The sequence below is a fragment of the Carcharodon carcharias genome, chromosome 7 (genome assembly GCF_017639515.1).
Source record: "Carcharodon carcharias isolate sCarCar2 chromosome 7, sCarCar2.pri, whole genome shotgun sequence".
NCBI lineage: Eukaryota > Metazoa > Chordata > Chondrichthyes > Lamniformes > Lamnidae > Carcharodon > Carcharodon carcharias.
The window spans coordinates 22,306,855-22,329,141 of NC_054473.1; the positions used below are offsets into that span (position 1 = coordinate 22,306,855).

Sequence of the window (22,287 nt, forward strand, 5' to 3'; positions counted from 1 at the left end):
AACTGAGCCAACCAGCCCCCCACAAGGAGCCTAAGTTACTGTGGCAACATACACATTCACATGTGTATTGTTGTCTGTAGCTATGGGTAGTGATAAAGGGTCCAATTTCTTTCCACTACATGTCTGACCAGGAATCACCTGCCATTAGCATGTGTTGGAGGAAGTTATAAGTTGATACTCAACCTGTTTGGCTGCATTCTGAACACACCTTCCTTGGCAATCAAGTCCTGGGGTGGGACTTGAACATGGATCTTCTCACTCAAGAGGCAGGGATGCCACCAATGAGCTGCAAGACTCCTTGTACTGTGGGTTAATAAACCAAGATGGGTAGATGGAATTAAGATACAGATCAACCATGAATGGTGGAACAGGTTCAAGAAGCTGAATGGCCTCCTCTCAATCCTATGTTCATATCCCAAGCCCCAAGCTGACCTGTGACATACAGCCATATTGTTCATCAGGTGCCCCAATCACAGCATTCGATTTAAAAAACTGCCTTAAGCTGAGGTTTTACACTTTCAATAATACTGCAGACTTAGCTTGGTAAGAAGATCAAGGAGGCTGAATGCTTCCAGTTTGTCTCCATCCAATATAAAACGGGCAAAAGACACTCATCTTTACAATAATGTTGAGATACAGCGGGGGCAATGTCACGACATGGCACCCCATCAGGGCTGGCGCCTGCATTTCTCAACACAATGTGGCATTCAGGGACGAAGGGAAAGTTCAGCGAGAGTGACTGATGGGAACCCACACAGCAGGGCTAACAAATATCGGGCTGTGGGGTTACTGACTGACCAGTTCAGTTGAAGGCGGCAGGTGGCAAGGGAGAGGATAGCCGCAAAAGATAAAACAAATGAGAAACTAAAACTCCTAAGACTTGCCCAAGCCAGAAAGATCCAGGGCTACTGCAGGCAAATGGGGGGGGGGGGGCATGGGATGCGCAAACAAAGCAATTAAAAATGTTGTGAGCAAGAAAGAACACCTACAAACACTGTTATTTTCCTAACCACTTTATATCACTAAAGTTAACTTCAAATGGAACTGGAGGAGATTAAAGTACAAGGAGCAGGAATGTTCAGCTCAGAGATACTCCCATAGGCACCACAAAGTTTAAGTATTTTTAAATGTTCTGCAGTGCGGAATTAATATAATACACAAAAGCTATTCTGAATAGCAAAATGGGAGCTATTGTCTAATGATGTACAACAGTTTTTGTCTATATAGTTGCCATGGTGAAGTGATACCAATGCAATTTAATTATTTCCCTCTCACCACAGATTCTCTGGACTTTCTTGCCTTAAAGCAAGAACAGCTTGCATTTATCTAGCAGCTTGAATGAAGCAAAACGTCCCAAGCTGGGACGTTTCACAGGAGAGTAGTCAGCCAAAAATTAAAACGGAGCTAAAGAGAGAGACATTTGGTAGGTGATGAAAAGCACAGTCAGAGTGCATGTACCAGAACCGCCAATCTCAGGACTAGAATCACAAGTACCAAGGCTATTTCAGAGGCAGGTCATCAGAGCACACGATTGGAAAGCTAGCTCAAGCATTATATCGAAGGAGGTACATGAAGTTATCATGCCATCAATATAAGCAGTTCAATCCATATTTAGTGGAGGATAGCAACTACTCAATCTGGTTGCCAAAGGAGGATGGTGTAAGAACACAAGAAACAGGAGCAGGCGTAGGCCATTCGGCCCCTCGAGCCTGCTCTGCCATTCAATAAGATCATGGGTGATCTGATTGCAGCTTTAACTCCACTTTCCTGCCAGCCACCCTACCACCCTTAGCCTTTGACTTCCTCAATTGCCAATCAAAAATCTGTCTATTTAATATACTCAGTGAGCTGGTCTCCACTGCTCTCTGGGAGGATTCCAAACACTAAAGACCCTCAGACGAAATTCCTCCTCATCCCTGTCTTAAATGGGAGACCCCTTATTATAAAACTATGGTCCTGGTTCTAGATTCCTCCACAAGAGGAAACATCCTCTCAGCATTGACCCTGTCAAGGCCCCTATGATGGAAGGACTGATTCTTCAGTGGGCCCAAGTGTCACCCAGGTGAACATGTACATTATGAGCTTTTACCACATTTGTGGCAGCTGGCAAGGAGGCTCCTGTGCAACCTCTTGAAGTCAGGCTTCATCTCACAGCGTGTCCTGCTGTCCTCCTTGCCTTCCTCTACCTGGGCATGCTGTTGCAGACCGTGTTACACTGTGTAACAGACTGCAATGAGGTGACAAAGCCTGAATAGACACCCATGCACTGCTCTCCTGGATCTGTCAAGCTATCTCCTCCATCACCAAGTGGCACCTTGAGCCTCTGTATGAGGGAAATGGAACAGGGTCATGGGTCACTACTGCAGAAAATAATCCTGATCGCTGATCAGCCATCTACCTGCTTCTACCAGTAAATAGTGGCAGTATGATCAGCTGGCAAAGGTAGAAGAATCTTGAAAGCCAAGAATTCACACTCCTGAGCTCAAGTCACTAATTTCTCTCTTGTGAAGGCTAGCACAGAGATGCACACAGCAAGCATCAGATTGTCCATGCAGCTGGCTTCAGCCATCCCTTGTCCTAATCCACAGATGAGTTAATATTGCTGCCACAATTATCCATAGCCCACAAAATGAGCGTCTACCAGTTGCACCTTCTTCCACACGTGCTATTGGACAGGGGGTTGCATCAGAGACTCAATCCTGCAGGAGTGCATAATTATTGGAGAAACTGTATAGTTATAAGAGAAAAACTGGTTACTTGGACAGTGTGTTCATGTTCAGGTGTGCAATACTAAACAACATTACAATACATTTTATATGAACGCTTGGTGTATAAAAAGGACCCACTGATGTATTTTACCAAACTAATGACTTTACTTGCAATAGGTTTTGTGTTGGTTCCACATTTCCTAGCAATGCCAGCTGCTCCATTTTTACAGCACAAACAGTTTCATACATCAAGACTATACAGCAGAATCAGCTAACATTGTGTTGTATAATGGACTGTCTTCACTGCAATCAGATGTCCCAGTGTGCCAGCAGTTAGAAAATATGCTCATTGAATTAAGACTGAAACAATGTTATGTGGAATGAGAGAACTCAGGCAGAATAAGCATCATAATGTTCCGTATAAAATAAATTATTTGCACGTTTTGAAGAATTCATTCTAATTATTGCACAAGCATTGCCATTTTGGGGCAGAGACAGGTTGCATTTCGCAGTGTGCACTTGACAGGATTTTTGGAAATCCAGATACATGTACAGCTTCTGCTGCCTTGACAATCGTTTCTTCCATCGCCCATGAAAGAAAAAGCATGAATCGTGAGGAATGCACGATCTTAACTTCAACAATCTGCTGTATGTAATTAAAATGATGTGCTCTGCGGATTGCCAGTATAATATGCCTCAGGAGTTTGAAAAGAACCCAATGGTTAAAAGAATGGGGCTACTGTAACTTGCACAACCACAGGAATAGCTGCAGGATTCACTGAAACCTAAATCGAAACCTTCACCAGTTAAATCATGCCAAGACCTCCTCACAAAATGCTCCTCTGAAAAGCCGAAGAGAATTTATAATCTTAACAGGATGCTCATCTGATTCAGCCCATGCTTGTATGGGACACATGGCCTTATGTTGTGTTGCAGAGAAGGACAGACTACATCTACTTGACCCAAAAATAATATTGCAACATAGGAAGGAGTTGGAAACTTCTCCATGATTTGCAGACCCAATAAAATTAAGCCTTAATTCCACATGTAGCAGAAGCCTGCAGTTACAGTGGATATTTTTAAGATTCCTTCACACAATGTGAACAATGCTGGCAGGGTCACATTTACTGTCTTTCCTACTTTAAGTGGTGGTGGGCTGTCTTCTTGAATTGTTGCAGTCTTACACAATTCATTAACAGGATGTGGGCTTCGCTGGCTGGGCCAGCATTTATTGCCCTTCCCTAATTGCCCTTGAGAAGGTGGTGTTGAGCTGCCTTCATGAACTGCTGTGGTCCCTGTGGTGTAGGTACACCCACAGCACATTGGGTAGGACCTTGCACAATTTTGACCCAGCTATGAAGGAATGGTGAATTGTCTAACTTGGTGATGATGGATTTGCCATGATGCTGTTGCTCTTGCCCATCTCAATAATAGTTTCTGGGAATGGAAGATGCTATTAAAGTAATCAGTGTGGTCCTAAGGTGCATTCTGCACTGTGGGTGGATGCAGTGAATATTAAATCTAGTGGCAGTATTGCCGATAAAGCAGACTGTTCTGTCCTGGATGTTGTGGAGCTACTTGGGTTTTGCTCCAAATGCATCCAATCAGATGAGTGGTGACTAATTCATCACTGGATAGTGAAGGAATGTTGAGGGTCAGAAACTGAGCTACTCATCGTAGAATAGCCAGACTCTGTATTGCCCTTAAAAACCAAGGCTTTGGTATGACATCTGCCATTAAACTTCTGGTCGGTGGTAATGTGTTTATGATGGGGGATTAGCAGTAGTGATTTAAATTTGGTTGGGGGTGGGGGCGGGAGGCTACATTAGTTGCACTTTTTTTGGTAAAGATGATCATCGTGTGCTGTAAATGTTTTCTTCCACTTGTCACCCGGATCCTGAATTTGAACCAAAGTCCTACTATCGGTTGGCATTGCTATTTGATCATCCCAGAGACTGCACACTTCTTATAAAGGAGGGAAGACATTGATGAAGCAACTGAAGAGGGTGGTCAAAAAGCGCTGTCCATTGCTCCCACACTAAAAATTAGCTCCTCCTCCAAAAAAGAGAGATATTTACACTTTATTATATACAGAATGATTCCAGGTAAGAGGAAAAAACTATCATGGAATCAGACAGGGCAAGAAGCAGCCATCAGGCCCGACCTGCCTGTGCTGACTCTCAAAGGAGTAACAATTAGACCCCTACCCTTGTTCTTTCTCCATGGCCCTCCAAAACGTTTCCTTTTTCAGTGAAGATCTAAATCCAACTTGAATTGAACCAACAACTCCCAATCAGTTTTGCGGGTAAGTTTTCTGAAGGCAAGGCAGTATCCAAGTTCTTCCACAGCATTGTGAATGCAATAATAATCCCAGAAGGAAAAGAACAGTAAAAACTGAGAAATATGAATAATGGTCCAAACTGGTCTTGTATACCTTAAAATGGAACACCAGTAAAAACTGGGAGGTCTTCATCGCCACATTAATATTTGAAGCACCGACACAAAACAGGTTTATAAGATGACATAAAAAAAAACAGAATTACCTGGAAAAACTCAGCAGGTGTGGCAGCATCGGCGGAGAAGAAAAGAGTTGACGTTTCAAGTCCTCATGACCTTTCGACCGAACTTGAGTTTTTCCAGGTAATTCTGTTTTTGTTTTGGATTTCCAGCATCCGCAGCTTTTTTGTTTTTATAAGATGACATGATGCACGATTTCAAATAGCACCGCAAGTTTACATCATTTACCTTCCACTCTTGTTCTCACATCCCCCATTCAAACCAGCCCTTGTCCTGTGGCACAATACTGGGAAATTAATTTGGAAACTTTTATATACATGTCAGTTCCAGTTAACAACTGCACCTCTTTTAAAATTACCTGTTAATTGCATTCAAATCACGGTTCAAGGTCTTTTGCATGCAGCCTCATTTCCAGAGCGCGTGTACTTGCTGGGACCTGAAGACTGATTTGATTTGGCAGAGTTGAATGAAGTTTCAAACTGGGAAATGTGACTGAACTCTCAAAATACGTTATGAAGCACAAAATAATGGCACTAACTGCATGTCAAACTACCATGAGCTTTTTTTTTCCCTATTTCCTCATGGGATGTGGGCGTCACTGGTTAGGTCAGCATTTATTGCCCATCCCCAACTGCAACGCACCACCGCCTTCTCAAGGGCAATTAGGGAAGGGCAATAAATGCTGGCCTAGCCAGCAATGCCCACATCCCATGAATGAATGAAACAATAAAGGAGCTCATGGTAGTTTGGATGCAGTTAGTACCACCTTTTTTCTTCTGCTTCAGAACATGTTTGAGAGTTTGGTCACATTTCCTAGTTTGAAATGTGCCATTTATTTCTTTAAATGTTGGTGTGAAGGGCTCTTTAAAATATTGTTTCTTCAGATCACGTTGAAATTATATTCTGTGCTGAGAGCAGGCACTGAAGCAAATTGGAAAAATTAGTTGCACGCAACTAACTTTGAGCTCGTTAAAATCTTCTACTCAGGAAGAGAGGAAAACACATGCTGTCACTGCCTGTTTTATCCCCAGCAGAGAAAACTTTTAATGGCCAAATACGTACAGGGTTAAAATTAGACCTGCGAGTCACTTTCTGGGAAACTTTGCCACTCAGCTGGGAATAGACAAGAGAACTAGAAAATCAAATACTTTTCTCACTGAAAAACTGCAGCTCTTGCAATGATGCACACAGCATATAATGTCACCAAACTTTAAATGGGAGATAAAAGATGTCGTTGTATAATTGCTATAGTAATACAGCAACAGTAACATGCATGTAACACAGCAGGGAATCAACAGGCCCACCCCTGCATGCAAGGCCCCAATCCTGATTATTTGTTTTCTTTAATTCTTTTGCGAATTTGTATTAATCATTGAGTGTTGGCGATATCAGCTGGGAGGCAGCATGGCACAGGAGCTGAGCCTGTGAATATGTCAGAGCTACGCAGCTGAAACAATAGGACAGTCTAATGACTGTCACTGAGAGGAGTTGAACCACACAATCTCGGGACTCCTCCCAGCAGTTCAATATGTTTCCGTCAGTAGCGCAGTGCTTGAAACGGAATATTCAGAAACTTTATAGGATTCAACAAATGGCTAAACGTTTAAGTTAAATGGCAATACTTTTTAACTAATTTAATTTTAAACGGGGTCCTGATGACAAGTTGATCCTTGGATTTTCGCCCTCATTTTTGTGCCCTCTCCCGAAGGCACTGATTTAATCACCGAGATGCTTCAGGGACAGGGACACTCGACATGAAAATTGTTCTGCTCCAAATTCAGACTTCCTGGTAATGGATAAGTGCTTCTCTTTCAACCCTCCATTTTAAAAGGGGAGACTCTAGGTTCTCCAGATAATAGATGCAATTTGCCCTCATTCATAATGCACTAGTTGTAATGCATGGCTATGTATTGCCAAGCTCTGGCCTTACAGCTCTTTACGTCTAGGAAACCTTAAGGAATATTACACTCTGTGGTACACAGGTCGATCTGTTGCTCTTTCAGCTCTGATCACAATTTGGTCAGAAAGCCTCCCTGCTACTCTCAAGCCTTTGATCCTCCTAGTGCCAGTCAACACCTGCACAACAACTCAATCATTCAAACCAGCTACAGCAACAGCCATACACTCACACAACTGGAGTTAGATTAGCAAGCAATTCTACACCATCCCAGACTGTAGTAACTTATCCCACTGACTGATTAGCACGAAACTCAGTTCTGTACCAAATTCAATTAAAAACACAGAATTATCCTACCTTCTGCGTTGAAAATATTCACGTTAAAAGGCAGAACAGAAAGTTCAAAGCCCTGAAACATTACCGTGCATGTGGCGATTTACAATCTGTCCTATGATTCAGTGCAATATCTATCGCAGTGAACAAGGCAAGTATTAACACGTGGGAATTTTCTTCCTGCAGCTCACAATATAGAAAGAAAGGAAAAAAAAACCTCCTGGGAGGCTCTGTAGCTGTGCCAACGATCTGAAGGAGGAGTTAACTGGAGATTCTGCTGAAGCCCTGTGGATGGGTTGGCAGATATGATGGCAATTTCACACAATGCAGCCCACATAACATCACCTCAGGGCTCTTAATCTGCTTCCCCACTTCAAGGCTTAATGCTTTTCAATGGAGGTCCATCAGATTTTGATAGGATAATTTGACATTAGTCTTTAGACATTCACACTTTAATGGACAACCACTCAGATTCTTCCTCATAAACCCTTCGTTCCCAATGAGAATTCAGTTACCTGTCAAGCAAAATCCTAATCTTCCAGTGCTGTCTATGGGCCTACCCCCGTTGGCTGCTCAACAAACCCCCACCCCAATCACACAAGGAAAGGTTAATTATTGACGGAATGCTCCATTTCCACCCCCCATCATAATTAAATATCCAAAAGACCACATTTGTATCTCAAGTTCTAGACCATAGCACTCATCTGACAGAGGAGCAAGAAGCCAAGCACATGTTTCAGAAATACATGTGCAATGGGCTTTCCAAGCCTCCTGGAATGACAAGCAATGCTGCCCAGAAAACACGGAAACTGGTCCCAGTTCTCTTTCAGTGCAACCCATCAAATCTGTACAGGACCCATCTCCCCACCAAACCGATCCCAATGTCCCAAGAATCTAAAGCTCTCCCTCCACACAATCTTTCCAGTCACACATTTGTCTGCTCTATACTCGCATCCATATGGTACCAGGTGTAATCTGGGGATTACTACTTTTGAACTCCCACTTGCTGAATTTCCTACCCAGCTCCCTAAATCCTGACTTCAGGACCACATCCGCAATTTAAATTCCTTGCCACAGCATCCACCCTGCCCTGAGCACTCCGCGACATTCCCAGCTGACAGAGACCCTTTGAGCACGAGCAAAGAGATGGGACTGGCTACAGGGTCATCAGGATGGGGTTGGAAATTTGGGAACTGAGGAAGCCTCAGCAATCCTGATTTTGACGGGTGGGGGAGAGAGAGACAGCTGTGGGGAAGTTGGGGTGAATAGGGTTTGGGGAGCTGAAGAGGACCAGGATCAAGGGATTGGGGTGGAGAGAGGTTGGCCATGAAAACCAACACTTCCTGAAGAGTCACAGCAGCATAGTAACATCAAGAGAGGTGCAGTCAGCAAAGAGGTGAATGCAAACTCATATCTTACTGTGGATAAATAGTGAATGATTATTTCCACTGCTGAGCAAATGGGAACTAAGAGCAACATAGGATTCTGACTGGAAAAGCCAAGGGGAAAGTTTTTAACCTAAGGATTGCTGGAACATAGGGTATTTAACCACATGTGCTATTGAGATAGAGGCTAAAACATCATTTCAAAGGTAATGGCACAAAACTCAACAACAGCGTACCCAACCTTGATAAGGTAAATGCAATTAACATTTGGGAAAGACAGTGAAATAGTGGTAATGTCACTGGGCTAGTAATCCAGAAGGCCAGGCTAATACTCTGGGGACATGGGTTCAAATCCAAGCACGGGCAGCTGGTGGAATTTAAAATCTGGGGCTAGTTTCAGTAATGGTGACCATTAAACTATCATCGATTGTCATAAGAACCCATCTGGTTCACTAATGCCCTTTAGGGATGGAAATCTGCCATCCTTGCCTAGTCTGGCCTACATGTGACTCTAGACCCACAGCAATGTGGTTGACTCTTAACTACCCTCTGAAATGGCCTAGCTAGCCAGCCATTAAATGCAAGGGCATTTAGGGATAGGCAACAAATGCTGGCCACATCCCATGAAAGAAAGAAATAAAAAAAATTGTAGAAGTCATGTGATCCTGTTATATAAGGCATCACGTGAAAGTCATGTTCAGAATGTCACATGACCAATCCTTCTGGAATGTCTCCAACCAAAGTTGGCAACTTGAATGTACATATCAGTGGGAGGACACAATTAAAAGGTGGATGTGTGAATGCATAAAATGAATATTGTCCTTCAGGGCAAGCAAGAAAAAATGTTACATCTTAACAAAAGTGGGCCTTCAGACTAAATAATGTATAAATTTTATGAGGAAAAGATTTTAGGCCTGCACTATATGTTCTATGGAAAACATCTCCTGGATTGTCTCATGGTTCAGTGAGTCTATCCAGTACTAACCGAGCAAAATGAAGATTGCAGGTTCTAACCCCAGTCGGTGTTGAGTCAGCTGATCTCTGCCACGGGAACAGTAGGATGCTATAATTGGCCTCGGCACCTCGGGTAGAGGGGAGGATAACAATACCAAAAAGCCAAGTTTCTTCATTCTGAATGCAACCCAAGGTCTCTTGCTGCATGCGCATGTGGGCGATTGGGACTGGCTGCACCTTGTGGTCAACCAGCTCACCATTAAGGCTCCCACATCAACCCTGGTAACCTGGGAAACGTACCACAGGACAATTGGCATCCATTTAAGCACAAACCCACAAGAAGTCAAGAACTTCAATACAAAACAGGTGGAGAAGAAATTGTCAGCAAACAAAATATCAATGAACCTCAGGAGGATGGTGGTTACAGGACCATAACATCCTGTGTTTTAATCAGTTCTATAGGGGGAATGTAGGCCTAAAGTCTTACTGTGTATGAACTGTTTAAAAATGAAAGAGTTTCAATCAACCCTCTTGTACAGAAATCTTTGGCAGAATTAACGTTCCAGTCTCTGTTGACTTTAAGCAACCTCAAGCACGAAGGAACATCGTGAACTGTTCCTAAAATATCATCCCATCATTGAATCAATTGTTCGAGTTGAACTTTAGAAGGTCAGCTCTGATGTTGCTGCAATGCAGGTCAGTTCCACAAGAAAGGATCGTTTGCAGGATGACTTGTCTTCATCACTTTCAGGTTACCTCTCACTCAGGGATCACCTATTGGTTGCTTTGTCACAGGAAAAGATTGAGAGAAGTTTCAGAAACTTTTTTTTTTGCTCACTTTACACACTCTTAACCGTCAATCAGACATATTCCATTCAGACAGACTGAGAGTGAGCTTCTCCAGGTAATCATTGCCATCGCTTTGAGATTGGGTCTTCAGAAATATTGAATGAGAGAGATGGTTCAGATCACATTCCCTTCCAGGAGCATTTGCAAGTCAAGTTGCTTCCTGCCCCTCTCTGCTACTATGCAGTTGCACAATGACCTACCTGTATACCGCTGTAATGACCAAATGATGAGAAATCCCAAACTCTCTATCTCTTCCACATTTACACTATAGTGTCATCACAGAAAGAACAATTCCCTTGAATTCGGAAGATTAAGAGATGATCTAATTGAAGTGTTTATGATCAATGGAGCTGATAGTAGTCCTGGGGGCAACCATTGGCCAGGAGCTAAATTGGACTGACCATATAAATACTGTGGCCACAAGACAGGTCAGTGCCTGGGGATTTTCTGGCAGGTAACTCAGCTTCTGATTCCCCAAAGCCTGTCCACCATCAATAAGGCACAAGTGTGATGGAATACTTTCCATTTGCCTGGATGAGTGCAGCTCCAACAATGCTAAGCTGGATACTATCCAGGACAAAGCAATGCGCTTGATTGGCACCTCATCCATCACCGTAAACATTCACTCCCTCCACCACTGATGCACAATGGCAGCAGTTCATACCATATGCAAGATTCACTGCAGCTATTTGACAAGTCTCCTTCAACAGCACCTTCCAGAACTGCAACCTCTACCACCAGGGTATTGCCACACGCACGTGTCTTTCCTGCAGCCCTTACTATGTCTCCCTGGGCCATTTTTCTCCTGCATTATGATTGGGTCGCTAGTTCCTCCTACGCTGAAGCTGCAATAACTGTTCAGAGACGACGCTGGTGGGACAGTCCTGGGCTCTTTTCCGAGGCCCATGACACACCTGCGCACATTTTGTTTTGTTGTGATTGGGAGACTGTGCCTCAAGGGAATCCACTCCCAATCTCCATCACTACTTCCATCAGAGGCTGCAAGACGATTGTAGAAAAATCTATTGCTCTCCCCATGCATTCATAACTCTCCCCCAACCCCCATTCCTACATCTCATCACCACCCACTCCCTCCCCCGGCTCTCAACTCTTTCCCAACCCTTATTCCCACATCTCATCACCACCCGCGCCCTCCCCCTGTTCTCACATCTCACACCTCTCCCCCCACCCCTGTTCCCACACTCATCACCACCCACTGCCTCCTGCCTGCTCTCTCAACTCTCCCCCAGCCCCCATTCCCACACCTCATCACCACCCGCTTCCTCCTCCTACTCTCAAATCTCCCCCAACCCCTGTTCCCATACCTCATCACCACTCGCTTCCTCCCCTTGCTCTTATGCAGCCTGATAAAAAAAAGTGTTCTCAATATTCCAATTGGCCTTCAACTTTTCTTTCTAGCAAACACCACTGATCTAAACAGACAAGGGCAGCAAATGTGTGGGAATGCCACCACCTGCAAGCTCCCATCCAAGAACCTCACCATCCTGATTTGGAACTAGATCGCCATTTTGTCCACTGTCGCTGAGTCAAAATCCTGGAGCATTCTTCCTCACAGCACCATGGGTGTACCCACACCACGTGGACCCCAGTGGTTTAAGGCGGCCTCTCAACGCTTGCCTTGCTAGTGATGCTCACATCCCAAGAGTGAAGAAAAAAGAAGAAACTGTTTCCTTTGGTGGGAGTCGAGAACAAGGTGGCATAATCTCAATATTAGAGATAGGCCATTCGGGGTGATATCTGGAAACACTTCTTCACACAAGGGCTAGTGGAAATTTTGAACTCTCTCTACCAAAAAAACCTTTGCAGCTGTGGGTGCATTGAAAATTTCAAAACTGAAATTGTCAGATTTTGTTGGGCAAGGGTATTAAGGGATATGGAACCAAGCTGGGTAAATGGAGTTGAGATACAGGTAAGCCATGATCTAACCCAATGACGGAATAGGGTCAAGGAGCTGAATGGCCTATGTTCCACAGAGCCGCCTGAACTTACATGCATGACTGCAACCCATTTTTTGCATTCGTATTGACTTAATACAAGATAAACACAGACAAGGATCAACCTATCCTCGTCCATCCAAAAGACTCTGACAATCCTACCCCCCAATATAGTGTTCAACTCCTTCTTCAATAATTCCAGGGCTTGGGCCCTCACTCTAACTCATTCCACATAGATCACCATTGTACTGTACTATCACAGTCCGCAGATTGAGATATAAAGCCTTCCAACTAGGGTAGGTTTTGCTAATACCTAAACAACTTGGTTTTAATACCAATCAACAGGTGATGCAAACAGCAACATCCTGGTGTTTCACATATTGCCCTTACCCATTTCACAGCAACTGCTCGACACCCTTTGCACAACACTTACACAGCAATGCCTCCTTTAATGTAGCAAAACATCTCAAGGCGCTTCACTGGCACACTCACACAATTTGTTACTAAGCCACATAAGGAGATATTAGGGCAGGGTCAAGGAAGTAGGCTTTCAGGAGCATCTTAAAAGGAGGAACAGAGCTAGAGAGGCCTAGAGGTTTAAGGAGGTGATTCCAGAGCTTACGGCCTAGTCAGCTAAGAGGGATGATTACATACACCCATGAGTCTCCCAGAAACTCATTATTATTTCAAGGTGGGTGGCCAGAGACCACAGGCACCTTTTTCCTCCTCTGTTTTCAGAGTCAGTAACAAAGCACCTCGCCTTCCAGCCCAAAGATTTGACATATTTTAGGAAAGAGGGAGATTTTTCCAAATCAAATTTTAGCAGCAACACAGGGACTGGTCTGACCTTTCTGTTCTTGGAATCAAGAAAGCTGGACTGGGAGAGTAACTGATTAGGGCAGTGTTAACATTGAATCAATTGTTAAAGAATGCTGAATGATCTTGGGAACTGCATTCATATGGTCTTGACAGCTTTCAAATCTGTGTGTGTATGCACACGTGTACATGTATAGGTATGTGGTCCATGTGTGCAAATGGGTATGTGGTCCATGTGGATTTAATAGCTACAGACACAAAATACAAAAAAAATCCCACCAAACACAGGAGTATGATCGTGTCTCATTGCAACAGTGCACTTCTCCTTGGGGTGAGCTTATATATCTGTACGAGTGTGCATCAGTGAACACGTGTGGGAGTTTTTAACATTGGTTTTCAAAGGACAGGTACCTCTGGGTTTATTGGCTGTGAATTTGATGTATGCATGAGAAAACAAATGGCAACAGATTGGAAAAACAGAAGCCGAAAGAGGTGCTGTACAAATATAACCAGCAGCTAGCACAGACATTGATACCCTCAGAGAACTTGTGAAAAAAAAACATCCTTGTTACCAGGAGCTAGCATCAGTACCTACAGCACATGTACAGCAATCAGAACTAACGCTACATCAATCACCAATGCTGGTGCATAGTGGGAAACCTTTGGATACCTTCCTGAAGACTCACATAGTTCAACTGAAGCTCAAGCTGAGAGAGGCAGTGCAACAAGTCAAATTTCCTGGAAGAATTAACACACACAACACTGAAAGCAGCTCAAAGATAAAACCAGATTCATCCTCTATTCCAAGAAACTCTGAATAGATATGCAGATATGCCTCTGTGCAAGATGTTGATTCCCCATCTCCAATCCTAAAATACTACTTCCCCTAACATCTGTTTCTTCATAATCTGAAGGTCACATTTATCTCATTAGCAAACTCCTGCACAGGATACAGGGCTTATTTTATTCTCCTTTTATTATTAATTACCTCCAGTTATAGTCCAGTTAGTCATTTAATTGGTAAAACATTACTGCATTAGGCTAAAGAACCATCTCAGTTGCCTTTTAGACACCAAGAAAGGAGTTGTTGCTGGAACACCACATATACAGACAAGCAATTACTGAAATATAAGGATGCAAACAATTAATAAAAATTCTGCCCTTCAGAAAGGGACTCAGCTGTGTGTAATAGAAATGATGTTTGTGCTCTGGGAAATTTAATGTCTACCAGGACACAATACAGAGTTCAACTACCCTGTCAATCACAGCAATCCAAAATGGATTCATCAATTAACAGACACACTTCATGTACTCAGGCTGTGATGCACAGCTGTGTCACCAGTAAGAGGGCCAGGCAGGATATCCGGAATGTGTAAACTCAAGAGGATCTCCTTTCATTTTCCACAGGGCTCCGATTAAGGCCTCATTCTCCTGGGTCCACATTCCCATTGCTGGCGGTCCCTCGGCAGGCAGTTATTATAGGGATTATTGACAAAAATGTCATTTATCCCTTCCAAAATGCTGTTATGTGCATAGCCACACTCTATGGAAATATCAAGTACATGAAATGCTTCAGCCTCGCTGACAAGCTAGTGTTAACCCTTCTACTGCTGGTGATGCCTCCACGTACTAGATACAAAACATGATTCAGATGTTATTCTTCGATTAAACGCTGCACTCGGGGCACTGCGCATGGCATAGCGGGTTGATGGCATCTCTCTGGTGTTGGCACCATGTGAAAACGAGAGCCAGCATCTCTCTTGATTTTCTCTTGTGAGCACACGGTACCAGGGCAACACTGTGGGGATTATGTCAAAGTCACACTAGCATCCTTGCTGTGTAACAGCATGCAACAGTCTTGATCTTAGAACAGCCAGGACTGTGAGAATATGCAAGGGGATAATTACTCACTTCAGAGGAGCGACAGAAAGGGCTTTCTACATTTTAAGGATTTTCAACTAGCGACATTAGCCTTGGGGAAGGTCATTCTTCCTCCTCCATTTTCTGCCAAGGGCATGACCTGGTGAGAATTAAAACCATCACATGAACCTTCTCAAATAACACTGCTTGCAATCAGAAGGTAGATATTAAGCGCTGTCATTAAATCGAGGACGATTAAACATTGCAAGGCTCCCTTGGACTAATCCAAGCTGAACAGAAACAGCAGAGATCAGTGAGGGGAAGCAGTCTAGCAGAGTCTCATTTCCGATCATGGCAGCTCTCAATGAACTCTGACACCTTTAATGAGAGGCTGTGGGGTGATACATAAAGAACTAAATCCTACCCGCTCCTCCTCTCTAGTCCGACAGGAGTGAACACAACTCTGCACTAGAGGCATTTTTAAAAAACTTGCTGCCTACAGGAAAAAGCAGATCCCTGAGACCCTCTGAGCAGTCTTCTTGCCCACTTATTTGATCTGACCTGGTGCCATTCTCCATTGGAGGGTGATTGGAACAGAGGAGAACTGTTCTCTGCAAATGTGCAATGTTTTCAATCAGAGTAATCTAATTGGGTAGCTTTGACAGTATGGATGTCTTAATGTCATCATCAACAACAACAACAACATGTATTTATTTAGCATCTTTAATGTAATAAAACATCGCAAGGTGCTTCATGTTATAAAGCAACATTTGACACCATGCACAAAAGGAGATAATAGGGCAGATGGTCAAAAGCTTGGTCCAAGAGATGGGTGCTAAGGGGTATTTTAGAAGAGGAAGGAGATTTAAACAGGTGGAGAAATTTAGAGGGGTAATTCCAGTGTTTAGGGCCTTTGGCAGCTGAAGAAATGACCACTGTGATGGAGTCATTGAAATCAAAGAGGCTTTAGAGATCAGAATTAGAACAGCACAGATATCAGGGGATTCTATGGCTGGAGGAGATTACAGAGCTAGGAAGGGGCGAGATTGCAGAGTGGTTTGATAACAAGGATAAGTATTTTAAAATGAAGTCGTTGATTAACTGGGAACCAATGTTAAGTCAGTTGAGCAGAGGGGGAAGGGATGTGGGGGGTGATACATGGAATTGTGGGAAAGATGGGCTCAGATATGGGAGGCAACAACCCATTGAAGGTTTTGGGAGAGAAAAGAGGTTGTCGGTGATGGGGAGGTTGTTTGCAAGGATGGGAGGATCAACAGGTTAATTTTTTTTGAGGCAGGAATGAAGATGACAGGTTTGAAGGAAAGGGGGACCGCACCTGAAGAGAGAGAACCATTAACAATTTCATTTAGCGTAGGAGCCAGGAGGAGAAGTTGGGTGTCAGTTTAATGGGAATAGGTCGAGGGAGCAGGAGCTGGGTCTAATGAACAAGATGAGCTCAAGGAGGACAAGGGAGTTAGGAGAGAAACTGAAGCATGATACTAGGGATTGATACCAGTTCAGATGTGGTTGAAGGAAGTTTGACCTGTTGGGCCAGGGAAAGGGGAGGAGACAACCAATCCATGTCTCAATTTTAGTGACAAAGTCCATGAACTCCTTGCATTATTGTTGAAGGTCACACAAGAGGAGATGGGGAGAGGATTTTAATATGGTTTGCAGTAGAGAAAAGAAGTTGGCGGGTTATCATTGCTCTCCAGAATGATCCTGGAATACTGAACAGTTTTTACAGATGAGAGCGAGACCAGATAGTGCTTTATGTGCTCCAGCAGATCTAGTGGTGGAAAGTTAAACCAGCTATCGGCGTATACTTGCCAGTCTGCATCCCTTGGGCTTAAGGGCGTGGAGATGATGGCTGTCCCAGGGGAATGACCAGGGTGCGATAATAATGGCTTTAATGCAACTGAGTCAAAGATGGAGTTGAAGGCCTGGAGAATGCAGATTAATGTCATGGTGAATGAAGGAGCTGTTTCATTCATATCAGACAATCTCTTTTTCATTGACTATATCCAAAGAATGTAGTCAAGCATTTAGACCACATCACCAGGACTTAAAAGGATTCATTGGTCCTTCATTTCAACTTCTTCAAAAGTTATCTTCAAAATAATTCATCCATATAATCCATGGCTTCCCAAACTTCGTGTGTGAACAAATTTTTCTGAGCAGTATATAGTTAATTTTACAATTGCTGTTGGGAAATACCTTGTGTTTAACACTTGCCTTTACATTGTATTGAGCATATAACACTATCACAAACATCCAGATGGTTTTTTAAGTTTAAGTAGCTGTTTCCATCATAAAATTGGAGATATTTTTTTCATTAAATTTAAGTTCAGTGCAGTTCTTGCATTCCTGAGGCTACAGAAATACCTAATATATATTTCTTAAGAATATTTAATGCGGTTAAATTTCAGAACTTTTTGAAGTGTGTTTTCACAGAGGCCCTTGGGGAAGCATTAAAGAAACATGAGATGGTGCATATCCCAAATACATTGCTCAACACAGAGCATACTGACTTGGTTATAATGCTGCATGCATTGATTAGAATTACATTTCACATTTCAAGGAAGGATTGAAATACAATAACTTAATCCTAGACTAAGAAAGTGCATTTAGGGATTTTGCTGCACAGTATTTGGGGAATTAAATTTGGCAGCTCAATATTTCTCCTCCCCCCCCAATATATACAAACTCAAATATTACTCACCCTCTGCCCGTCCTGTGTAGGTTCGGCATTGCATCATGTACCATTCCTTTCTGATATAGACAACCACTATCAAAGCTGTGTGTTAATAGTCAGGGAATCAGCTACCAGTAGGACAGCAGAACAGACTCTCTCCCCTGAGCTCCACTTTGTACATGCTATGCCTCCTCCCCCATCCTGCCAAAAACCCCACTCTGCTCTAAGCCCAGAGTAGTGGGGGCACTCACCCCAAGAATGAGCCCTCGTGTTTATCAACCCTCAGTTAGATTGTTAATATGCCAACTCAAATAGGAGGAGCTTTTCTGCCTCAACTGTGGCTCAGCAGCAGCGCTCTGGGTTTCCGCCCCATTCCAGGCTGATGTTTCAATGGAGCACTGAGGGAATGCTTCACTAGCAGAATTGCCACCTTATGGCTGCGACATTAACCCAAGGTCCCATTTGCCCTCTCAGGTGATATATTAAAAAAACCATGCACTAACTGAAGACCAGGAATGTTCAAGTGTACTGGCCAATATTTATCTCTCCGTATTGCTGAAAGAAAGAGACATGTCAAAGCTTTTTGTCTTGCACTCCTCAGGATGCTTTGCAAGAATACCAATATAGAGGGAAGACAACAATTTGTATTGTATGTGAAGAGAGTGCTGATTGCTTGGCAAGTGGACTCTGATTGGAAGAGGCGTTGCCATGGAGAATACACAAGCGGCATTGCAACACCTCTACCAGAGTCCACTTGCTAACCATATATACATTATAAACTGTTGTCTGTCCCTTACATTGGTATTCTTGCGAAGCGTCCTGATAAGTACAAGATGGAGAACTTCGACATGTCTCTTTTTTCAGCAATACTCAAATTCTGGACTACCAAATGACTATTTATCCCTCAATTACCCACCAAAAACAAATGATAAAAACATTGAATCTTACAGCGCAGGAGGCGGTCATTTGCCCCATAAAGCCCGTGTTAGTTCTTCAAAACACCTAGCTGCTTACTTCCACACCTCTGCTGTTTCCCTGTAGGACTGCTAATTTTTCCTTTTTCAAGTGTCCATCCAATTTCTTTTAGAAAGTTACTGTTGAACGTCCCTCAGTCAGTGCATTCCCTGAATGTATTTCATTTCATATTAATATAAATATAAAAGGGTCAAAAACTGTAACTATATAGTTCGCTACATTTGGCAATGTGAAAACTCAGCAGTCAATATCGCACAGATGGTACTTTTATGTTAATATCCATTTTGCAACTTGTTTGCTAAAAAGATACGCAAATAACAGAGACAAGGTGGTGTCTGGAGGAAATTACTCCTTTACTCATCAAGTCCCATGCCAAAGTGGAGTACTAAACTATGAAAACTGAAATCACGTGTAAAGATTCCCCATCTACATGACTTCAGTAGCATTTATGAAGATGAGAAAAATGAAAAGCAATTCAACATTTTATTAAATCTCCGTAATAGCAAAATGAAATGTTAATCTTGCTCCATTTCCATATTAGGAAATTAAAGCACTTTTACTAAACTGAAAGGCACAGCCTGCATTACATTTTCACATGACTTTGCAAATTAAGGTCGTCTTAGCTTCCTGAAAAGACTATGAACTTTAAGTGAATTGTGTTGTTTTATTTTAATGCACCTTTTTAGGCAAAGGTATTTGAATTATTTTTTTCAAATAGCAATCTCTTATAAAAATTCTGAAGTCACTACAGAAACTCAGTATCTAGTGAAGTTTCTGTAACAGTTTTATTAATATTCCATCCAATAAACCTGGTCATTTAGCTCATTGCTGACTGTAGGACCATGCTGTGCACAAATTGACTTTCATTTTTCATAATTCTAAAAGTACTTCACTGGTTGTGAAGTAGTTTGGGATGTCCACAGACCATTGAAGACATGAATAAATGCATGTTCATTCTTCGTGAATTAACTGGCCTATGGCTTTCCCATCCACCTCCTACCAATCCCTCAAGTCCACTTTAATGAGCAGGAAAATCACAGACCGGTGAGTATGCAAGTGGAAAAATCCAGCCCTATCATCAGTGTGCTGTTAAAAGTTAAATTATCTCTCCAAACAATGTTTATCACAATTCCAATACAACCAAGGCAATCAAAGTGGCATCTTGAATTTTTTGTTTACTGCCTCTCAAGCGCTCCCATACATCGAAACATGGATGTGATCCAAACCCAAGGCAAGTTTTAGAGAGTTAGAACAAAGTCAGAAGCCACAAGAGATGACAACAACCTGCATTTATCTCACACACATACTGCAGTAAGACATCCCAAGGTATCTCACACAGGCATTGCCAAACAAAATTCGACACTTTGGAGATATTAGGAGGTCAAATAGGCAGGTCTTAAGGAGCCTCTTAAAGGAAGAAAGTGAGGTAGAGAGGCAGAGAGGTTTAGGGAGGGAATTTCTAGAGTTTAAGGCCTTGGCAGCTGAAGGCATGACCACTAATGGTCAGTCAATTAAAATCAAGGAGGCTCAAGAGGCCAGAATTGGAGGAGTGTAGATATATCAGAGTGTCGTAGGAATCAGAGACAGGGAGTGAAAACGCGATGGTGGGATTTGAAAACAAAGATAAGAATTTTAAAATTGAGGTTCTGGCAGAAAAGAAACCAATGTAGGTCGGCAATTGCCTGGGTGACAGGCAAACGGGACTTAGTGGAAGTTCAGATACAGGCAGCAGAGTTTCGGATAAGGTCAAATTTATGGAGGGTGCAAGATGGGATGTCAGTCAAGAAAGCTTTGGTACACAATCAAGTCTAGGAGATAACAAAGGCATGGATTACAGCTATTGCTTCAGAGAGTTTGCCATCTTAAAAAATCTGTCCACAAGCAAAGTCCCTTTTCATTGTTGGGGGAAGAACTCAGTAATAGTACCACACAGCACAGAAAGAAGGGACACGTGCCTCAAAAGCGCTGTTTCTCACTTGGATTAAAAGCAAAAGTATTTGCAAATCAATCCCTTTCAATGCCTTTACCAGTGTACTGCAATCCTGCACAAGCTCCTTGAATAGAGCTCCAGCCTGTAATGTAGACAAACTTAAAAAACACGAGACACACCCATGCTACAAAATGTCTACCAAGAACCCGAACAGGTCAGGGGGAGAAAGAATCAGAGAATAGCAGGAAGCATATTCATGTCTATAATTTCCCATACTGTATACAATCCCAGCACAGCAGAAAGGAGAAGCTACTTTGGAAGGCCCAGGATGGAGAGAAGTAAAAAAAAGGTAGCAAAAACGGTCACTCATTACCACAGCCCACTCCTTCAACCTGCTCACAAACATCTCAGAGAGTGCACAGCTGAAGAGTGGTATTCCCAGGGGCATGTGAGCAGGTTGCCTGTCTGTGCTCATGAATATGTAAACAATGTGGCCTGGCCTTGGGAGAAAATGATCAAAATGCCATTTTGTCCCACGACTACGCTCGGCCTGCAAGACAACCAAAAACAGACCATCTCATCATTAAATCATTTGTGGGGCTTTGTTGTGTGCTCATAAGCTGTAGGCTAGACTTTGTTTTCAATCTGTGGCATTCCTCTATGGCATCACCCCTCCCCATCTCTAACCTCCTCCAGCCTTATAATCCTCAGGGACATCCGCACTCCTCCAATTCTAGGCTGTTATTCTTCACAGATTGTAATCTCTCCAACATCGGCGGCTGTCTCTACAGCTGCATAGGCCCAGAACTCTAATTCCCCCCCTAAACCTTCCCACTTTTGAGGCACTCATTAAAACTGACCTCTTGGACCTCCTGCCCTAATACCTCTTATAGATCCCTGTGGCAAATTTATATTTTCATAACACTGCTGTGAAGTGCTTTGGAATCTTTTATTACATTAAAGATGCTATATAAATTCAAGTTGTTACTGCAGATTAAATACATAAGAGTAACTATTCTGTTGGCTGTAAAGCACATTAGGAGGACATCCCAGAAACATGAAGCACTAGATAACTGCAAATCCTCTTTCTGGTTTTAAAGGTTCATTTATGCCTCTTCCCAAAATCCTTGCAATATTCAGCAACATTACTTTCAGTGCAGATTAGCTTGAATCAGAAAACTATTCCATTCGTTATTGTGCAAACTGCAAGTCAGGCCCACATAACAAATGCTGCTTCTATTCCTCTGCCCCAAGACTTCAGATGGACGTGCTTACAACAACTTATCTTTATGTTGCACCTTTGAATGGAATTAAACATCCCAAAGTGCTTCACTGGGGCTTTATAAAACAAAACGTGACTCTGAGCCACCTTCGGATATATTAAGTCAGATGAGCAAAAGCTTGATTAAAGAT

General features: G+C 42.8%; 1 protein-coding gene across 5 annotated transcripts in view; it reads right to left on the minus strand.

Moving 5' to 3' along the window:
- plxnb1b (plexin b1b) overlaps nucleotides 1-22,287 on the minus strand; it is a 220,268-nt gene that overhangs the window by 103,528 nt on the left and 94,453 nt on the right. For 2 of the 5 annotated variants that reach the window (XM_041191161.1, XM_041191157.1), the window contains exon 1: nucleotides 7,480-7,594. The exons of 1 other annotated variant lie outside the window; for it this stretch is intronic. The gene's annotated coding sequence lies outside the window, so the exon portion shown is untranslated. Of the gene's footprint in view, nucleotides 1-5,453; nucleotides 5,485-7,479; nucleotides 7,595-22,287 lie in introns of those variants that run through there. 2 more of the 5 variants (XM_041191159.1, XM_041191158.1) reach the window with 2 other exon arrangements.